Below are 8746 nucleotides of genomic sequence, written 5' to 3' on the forward strand. Positions count from 1 at the left end.
TCACAGTAATTGACATACATAAGTAATAGTAACTATATTGCTTAACTAATCTGATTAGTTTGTCGAGATCTGTGGTATAATTACTAATATAAATTTAACATTTTAAGTATGCATAGCATATCTTATTGTTGTTTCTAATTCTTTGCAATCATCACAAATAAAATTACGTGCATTTTTGTCAACTCCGGCACAAAGTTCGTGAATCCAGGTTTCACACTCTGTGCACTGTATCATGTCTTCTTTTTTATTCTCTTTACAGAAGAAACAATACCAGCTTTGTTCTTCGTTCTCCTTTTCTTTTTTTGCTTTCTTCGTAACCTTTCTTTCTTCGGATTTCTTCCTCTTGACGACTTCTTGTCCACTTAAATTTTTACATACAGCCTTCTTTTTTGACTCGTTAGGTTTTTTTATTTTTTGAATCTATTAACTTATTTTCTAATTCTTTTTTATAAGGACTTTCTGTAAGTACTTGAGATGTTGTTTTATTTTTTACTACCCTTTTTGGCTTATGTAGACTAATCAATGGAGAAAGGCTTTGTATGGTTGCTCGAATTGCGTTTGATTTCGGACTCTCACTGTTGTTGGGTTGCATGTCTACGATAATATTTTCTTCAAGTTCGTGATTTTGCAGGGTATTAGTTAAACTTCTAATAGATGACGCTGACGGAGAACCTAACTTTGAAATCTCCTCTCTATCTGAGGTAAATGCTGCAGGGGTCTTCGTTGGTGTAATATCAGATGGTAATGCCGCTGGCTGATTCTGTACTTCAATTACAGATTCCGCTGCCACAGTCGAATGGGAGCTAACTGATGCCCTACATCTAGTAGCTCTTCATAATTATCTTCCAGTATAACATATTCGTCATCTCTGATCTTCAATCGATTGCAAGGCCATAACCCACAAGATTCAAATCCGTGTATGGCTGTCTCCATACAGACAGCTCGAGGATAAGAAATCCCTAAAATTTCTGATATGTTTGCCTGCTTAATTACGGAGTCTGGGTGATTTCTCATCCATGATGAACAAGCAGCATTGAAATTTTGCTTCAGTGGCTTAAAAAAATGACCGGTCTAATGGTTGAAGTTTATGTGTGGTGTGCGGTGGCAAGGACAGCATTACAATACCATAGTCTCGTGCAAGGTTAATGGCATCCAAGTTTTTAGTATGCGTGGAATGCCCATCTAAAATGAGAAGAACCTGTTTTTCTTTGGATATTTGCAGCTTTACAGACTTTATGAAATGCTTTAACCAATCGACGAATAACTCAGAAGTTATCCAGCCACTCTCAGAGCAAGTGTATACTGTATTTGGTGGTCCCTCCTCTTTTAAGATCGTCCGTCATTCTTTTACGTTTGAATATTAGCATAGGTGGAATGAATTCTCCGGCAGCGTTCATACAGCAGATACATGTTGTGTTCAAGCCCCGATCACCACTAGTAACGGCACCAACTTGATGTTTACCCTTAAGAGCTAGAACTTTTTGAGGCTTATGCACTGTACTCAAGCCAGTCTCGTCCACGTTGTAAATTTGCTGGGCCGTAAATTTTCCTTCATCAAGAAGAGCTTCGTATTTATCAAAAAACTCCATAACGGTTTTTTTGTTAAAGCCTTTGCAGCGAGCCATGCATGTCGGTTCTGGAGTCCTTAAAGATATTTGAGGATGGGTTTTTTAAAAATTTATAGTACCATTTCCACCCAGCTAGTTTAGTTTCCGGATTAAATTTGTGAGGCAAACCATATTTTTCCGCTAATTGGTATGCTAAGTGGCGTAAATCACGTATGGTAACGCCAAAAAATCTGGATTCTAATTCCAATATATGGTTAACTAGTTCGTCTTCCATTGCTTTTGTTAAATATTTCGGACGTCCAATTCCTTCGTGCATATTCAATCCTTTTAAATGACGCCGAAATGTCGGTTTTGGAATATTAAATACACGACAAGTTTCATTAAATTTTAAACTTCCATCTTTATAAGCACTGAGGGCTTTTTCCATATCGTCACTTGACCAAGTTTTGTATCGTCGCTTAGCCATGTCGATCTTAAACAAAAAAAAAGAAACAATTATTCCTAATTTGTACCGGTACGAAATAGAACAAAGTGATGAGTACGAATTAGGCACAAGTTAACTAAGGATTTCAAATTTGGCGCGTAACAAAATGGCTGTCAGGCTTAAACATAAATGTACAGTAATTTAAAACGCAATTATGTATAGAATCAAAAAAGATGCTTCGAAGTTACATAACCCAGCGTGAAGAAAATTGAAAACCTTATGAATGAACCAAAAATATTACTTGAAAACAGCAGAATTACTTACTTTTTGAATAATTTTAAAAGGAGCGGCAGCATGGAGTCGTTGCTCGGATCACGGAACAATGCCAACTAGTAGTTTCATTTTCTAGCACTTGCGTCGCCACTGCAGTTTCACGAAACGAGAACTCGATGGGGTACGTTTTAGGAAAAAGTACGATTTAGGAAAGTTTACCCTAACACGTGTTTTACAAATCATGAGCTATTAAAACCTGGATAGCAGGTGCCAACCTACAAATTAGCAACTTATCACTTTCCATACGAAGGGTGACACCTAACATAACGACAATTAAAAAAAAAACAATACTTTTTTCATGTTTGAATTGTAACGACAAATGTCACTTGTGTCGTGAGCGGTACGACAAATTGGATATTAAAAAAAAAGTTGATTTACTTTTTTTTTTGTTTTACTTCCGTGCTGGTTTGAATTGTTAGAAGTTAACTGTTTTTAATTAATAGGTTGTAAAGAGGTAACGTGCCGATCGATGAGTTTATTGTCTGATATGCATGTGCTAAGTGGATTTCTAAGTACTTGGTAAAAGTAATGGAGCGAAGGAAAGTAATTGCTAACACTTTTTCAGATTATTGTCTTGCTTCGTTGATTAGATTCGTGTAGTAGTGACTGTCTTTTTCCTTTTACGGTCTGTGCTTACCTACTTCAATTTCCACGAGATTTTTTTTAAAATTTTAATACACACTTTGCACGTTATTTATATTTCGCAGCAGGACAATCTTCGTATTACCAAAAACTCTTAATTTAATACGTTCTCATACCGTATTGATCTTCACATAAACATATCAGAAAAAGAAAGATTTATTACACAAATAAAACTATACTGGATACAAACACAAGTAGTCAGTATTACAAGAAATATGAATTTTTAAAGCGGGCATTTATCGATTCAAGGCAACAATTACTCATTGGTATCAACTCAGTGACTCTTTCTTTAAATAAAACCAACCTTGGACAAGAAAGTACTCGTAAACAATGAATAAAAATCATAAATACCAACCATCTGTTTTTATTAAAGGGGTGTCAAGAATTTGCATGATCATCTTTAAAGAATATACGCATATTCATATTCTCAGGAATGTTGTTTTGATAAATCTATGAGCGTAACTACTTATCAAGCAATACTAAAAATGATAAATAATACTTGCTTTAATAAGTTTCACAATTATAATTATGTGGCCAGTTCAAATCATGGCGCGATCGCGTGAATCTTATCGAAGCACATTAATATTTTATAAACCCTGATTTTCTTTACTTAATTACTAAAGGATTTCAATACGGCGAGAACTGGTCCTAGACTTTCAATCTACTTATGCCTATAATCAGGTTTTTGTATGAGAAGCGGAACTAATATGTAACTGTACCCTGCAATGTAATAAACATCGAAGAATGAATCTTAGTTTTGGAGCGAAAATTAGCTTTAGAAGTCAAAATTAAATAGGTTGGTAAATATTATTCCATCTCAAAATTAACCTGCTCTATCCAGTAAGCCTATGACTCAAACCAAAAAAAGAATTGAAAAAGGCTAAGCAGACGATAGAATGTGTGTTTAAAAATATAAGCCAATTTACCATCAATATATTGCATAAATTGTTCGCAACTCCTGATAGAGAAACGGCTGAAACAGCTGGCTTTTGCTCGTAAAATAACACGAATAAAATAGAATCAATTTCACAGAAGGTTTTATACTAACCCATACTTAAAATGCAAGGTCATAAGCCTAATATTAAGCCAGTTCAGGCCCTAAAATTGACACACGCACAGCGGACCACCGAATGTCAGAAACAAATTTGAAAATTCAACCTTATAGTATTGAGTTAAAGGCGATTAAGTTTGATTTGAAGCGGGGTTGGTTGTACAAGAAATTATGTGGACAACATTACAGGCAGCCCACGTGTAGCAGAGGTATAATATAATATTAATGAGGTGACTAACAAACGTGTTAAGCATTGCACAAGATATTGTTCAAATAGTCGCTATAAATGTCGAAGCTCATTGTTATTTTACACTCAAGTTAATAAAGTTTGAAGACTGTTAGATGAAAATAGACGCAATAGAGCGGAAGAAAAAATACAGAGTTCAGGAATCTATTTTCAATTAAATAAGTATTATGTTTTAAAACATACCTGGTTTTATTTATTTTAAGAGAAATTTAAACGACTATAAGAAAAAAAAAACAATCAGATTCGTTTGTGGATCACCAGCTCGGATATCAAATCTCGAATTATAATCTAATAACTTAAGGAAAAGTAGTTTTTGCACAGAACTCTCCAATCTCCCCCTTCAATATCTTAAAACTAAAATTTGACCGAATCTTTTATCTATAACTATTTTCTCCAGAAAAGACTACAAAAAGACCTAAGTCTTTATTTATTAAACCCTAACAAGAATATTTACCCTTCCTTATCACGAGAAACCTCGAACTAGCCTTGAGGAAAGAAGGAGTGTGTTCAAACGTTTATCGCTATGTATTTGATGTAATGATTAGTTATTAAGATGGCCGTTTACTTAAAGAATTGTATGCGTGTGGACATGAAATTATAGTTCAGTGATAAAATGATATTGCGTGGTATTAGGTGAAGCTAGATTCTTAGAAGTACCTAGATGCTGTATTGCTTAAGGTATTGCTTATAAAAGCCTAGCCTAAAATGCTAAATTGCTTAGCCTTTAAAAACAGATTTTCGGACAAACTATGTCAAAAATATAGTTTGTAAAGTTAGTTAGCTTTAAAATGTATTTAGCGTTAAAATGTTTCCAGATGATTTCAATATAATAGGAGTGTTGGAATATACCAAAAATAATATCCACAAGGACTAACTATTTGGTCACAGTCTTGATTGAAAATGATAGAATTATAACAGAATTACTTCAAGGAAATTCTCCTGCTGTAAATATCTATGTGAAACCATAGCTACCACGAGTAACTTAACTGAGTAAACACAACTATTATAAATCCAACTGCATTTCTATAGAAGTAATAAACATGAATTATCTTCAATCACATCTTATTTGTTGGTATAATGTAACTAATAACTTAATCAGTTCAAACCAATTTCATGTAAGTTCAAAATTAATTTAACCTTCTCTGAAACTACGCATTTGTGTTTATCTAAATACTGAAAATGGCTATCGCTAAGATGCTCTTAAAAACCTACTTTCAGCGTATTAGATCTAGGTATAAAACATCAAGTTATTTTGCCAGTAATTTACTTAAATAAGTAAGGATACAATTTGTTGCAAAAAAAATCGCTGATTCACAAATAGAATTTCCCTTAAACTTCAAATCATAGTACTACGATTAAGCAACGTAAACTCCATATAAAAAGTTACACTACACACGAATAATTCCATCTCTATCGTACACATACGTGTGAGTGGGACAGAAAATGAGCTAGTTTAGATAGTTGTTAAGATATGGCTATCGGCCGCCGCCCACGGGAATGTCCGCGGTCACCGCCGGCATGGACTTCCTACTTCACAATGCGTTCCGAATATATTCGGTGTTTTTATTTATTACGTACATTACTGCGGTAAACTAGATATCTGGGATTGGGTCTATGGATTAGTATTTGCAAGATTGGAATTCTAAAGTAGGACTCAATTAAATTGAACTACAAAGTAGAGTTTTATAACGTTACAAGTGTTTAGTCTAGACATCGCTCTAATTTGCGTACCCTTCACTTTTTCTTTAAAACTCTCGGTTCTTTTAACAATATAAAAGAATATTAAATGATATTAAAGGTTTTAGTACTTACTTTACTAAACCTATTTTAAAACATAAATAATGATACAAATCTTATCCTCGTATATCTAACCGCTAATCAACTTTGATGTCCTTAAATGTCTTTCTTAATTTACACCTTTAAGTAGCAGACACCGTAACGGCTACTTAAAACTGATTGACATATCAGTACCGGGATAACAAGCGGCCATCTTGGTTCCTTGTCTGTCATAACACAAGGAACGAAAAAGTTTCAAACAATTAATAATATGCCGTGATTTTTTTAAACAAATAAACAATCTTCAAATAGAAAAATAAACGAAATTCAAAACAACATTTTTTCCTAATTGACACTACATACTTCGTCCAAGCATTGTCTGTGAGTCGAACCAATAAAAAAAAACCGGCAGTGGGCATCGTTCCTGACCTATGTCAACAAACAGAGCGGTGCGCATGTGTGAGTGCGTTTGCGTGTGTGTGTACAGAGCTTGAAAGAGTGTAGATTGTTTAAGAATGCATTTTTTGTTTTGCTTCTATCGCGAAAGGAATGTTTCGTTTTTGTTCTGTGGAATGAAAATTCGTATCGGCTAGTGACAAACGCTTGTAAATGTTAGACCTTTATTTCTTTCGAAAAGAAAACCGACGGCATTTATTATGTTTTTTTTTATATTAAATTCTAATATAAAACATTTCAACGGCATTTGCTGTCCATTTTGGATTTGCATTTATTTATTTTGTGTCGTAAATATGGTATTGTCATTTGTCATTTTCACAAAACACGTGACGTTTTTTCGCTAAATCAATTTCAGTAATATTATCTATTATTTTAGGTAAAAGTTTAGATATTTAATGTATGATGGTACAAAATTAATGTTATTAAATACTATACTTTCGCTCAGGACACTTCTGTCGCAAATTTAGTCTACAATTGAAGTGCTAACAACGAGACAATGACAGGCGCATTCAGATAACCTCATTTCTTTCTGCGATAGCACAACACATACACAGACAATTGACACACACATGCATACAGACTGTCTATCGGGATGAAATCTGAGAACGACATTTTAAAGTAACAGAATATTTTGTAACAAGAAATTCGAATTTGGAATTGGAATTCAATTTAATTGAATTCGACTCTTACGTTGCATTATTGTCGCTTTTTAAAGTATGCTAATGCCTTTAAATAATTATTTTCGTTTTATTTTTATTTTGAAAGTTTTTTTCGTTTTTGCTAATTTTGTCTTGAATTCATTTAAAATAATAATTAACAAAAACAGTCACATTACATTCCAAAATCAAATAGTTGCTAAAAAAAAGAAATAACAAGAAAAATATGAAGAGATTCAACTAAAAGTATAATATGACATTAAATCCACAATACTACAAAACAATTTAATTGAATAACACACAAACAATAAATTGTCAATAAAAATGAGCATTTTGTATGTGTTCTATTACTCAAGTTGTATGTGTTGTATGGACGTGTGTGTATGAACGATGATGCAATACCTAATCGCGTTTATCGGAGAAATGACGACGCGTTGCGCATTTTTTATCGTGTTATGTAACGACGTATGTATGTGTTTTTATTATTAGATGTTTCGCAATTAGCTGGATTTAATTCAATGCATGTATTATTGTAATAAGACGGTATTAGGATTTATGATTTTCTAAGATTATTTTTAGAATTGTGTAGGGAATGATCTCATGTTTTAGCGACGAGTACGAATTTTAGACTGCTTTTATCATAAAGCAGAATTTGCTTTTGGTTTTTGGCAACTTCGCAAAAATCCGTTAGATTTTTTCAATAAATCGACTCTGTACTTTATTGATTTTTTTAGTACAAAATAAATTGTTTCGTACTTTCACAATTTTTTCTTGATGTCAGTGCAAATAAAATTTATAACTCATAAATCATATATCAGGGCCACATGGACCGTCATAAGTAATAAAAGTGCAAACAGTAATAAAATGCGCGATTGTGTCAACGGCTTTAGTAAAAAAAATGCAGGGCTATGCACTTTCAGGGCTGTATGATAAGGATGACAAAGGGCGCTAACACTGTTACTTGTGACGACTACTTGGCCTTGAAGATAAAAAGAACTCCTTTATTGATGTAGCTATAAAAATATTACAGACATTACCCTCCTTTTAAAGTCGGGTAAGATGTTAGTTCGAATAAAGGCTGATTTTAAATTAAAGAATTTGGTTAGAATTTTATGATTCTACTGTCACTGTTCTCAACTTAAAATTCTTATTTAAAAAAACTGTTCTAAACTTAAAAAAATGAGTCGAGTATTCTCATAAATATAAAATGATTTTACATTTCAAAAAAATTACTCAATAAAATTGAACAAAGAAAAAAGAATGCTCATTTAAAAGAAATGCTTTTTCTCTCATACATTTCGAACATCAGGAACACAAAGTTTCCCGCCAACACTATTGTAATTTCAAAAAGGACTAAGTAATGTTCATACAGTATTCATGTACGTTTGTACGTGCGCAGGTCACGATCACGGACATCGAACTTGCATTTTTAAATCAATCGATTACACCACAATGGGTGCGCGGAATCGATTCCATTTTTATACATATTTCCTTTTCCGATTGTATTCGTAATTAATCGAATTGTGTGTTAATAGTTTTTTTTTTCAATTAAAATTGAAAGTGTTTTTTTTCTTATTCGTGTGAATTTTATTG

The 8746-nt window shown here is 33.1% G+C and overlaps 1 long non-coding RNA gene across 1 annotated transcript; it reads right to left on the minus strand.

Annotated features, from left to right (window-relative positions):
• Positions 1-1710: 1710 nt before the first annotated feature.
• Positions 1711-2482, minus strand: LOC113506326. Its single transcript, XR_003401716.1, has 2 exons — positions 2317-2482; positions 1711-2040 (listed from the first exon to the last, which is right to left on the minus strand). It is a non-coding gene; the product is annotated as an uncharacterized LOC113506326 (long non-coding RNA).
• Between the last annotated feature and the right edge of the window lie 6264 nt (positions 2483-8746).

The sequence above is a fragment of the Trichoplusia ni genome (genome assembly GCF_003590095.1).
Source record: "Trichoplusia ni isolate ovarian cell line Hi5 chromosome 10 unlocalized genomic scaffold, tn1 tig00001840_group9, whole genome shotgun sequence".
In the NCBI taxonomy this organism is placed as follows: domain Eukaryota; kingdom Metazoa; phylum Arthropoda; class Insecta; order Lepidoptera; family Noctuidae; genus Trichoplusia; species Trichoplusia ni.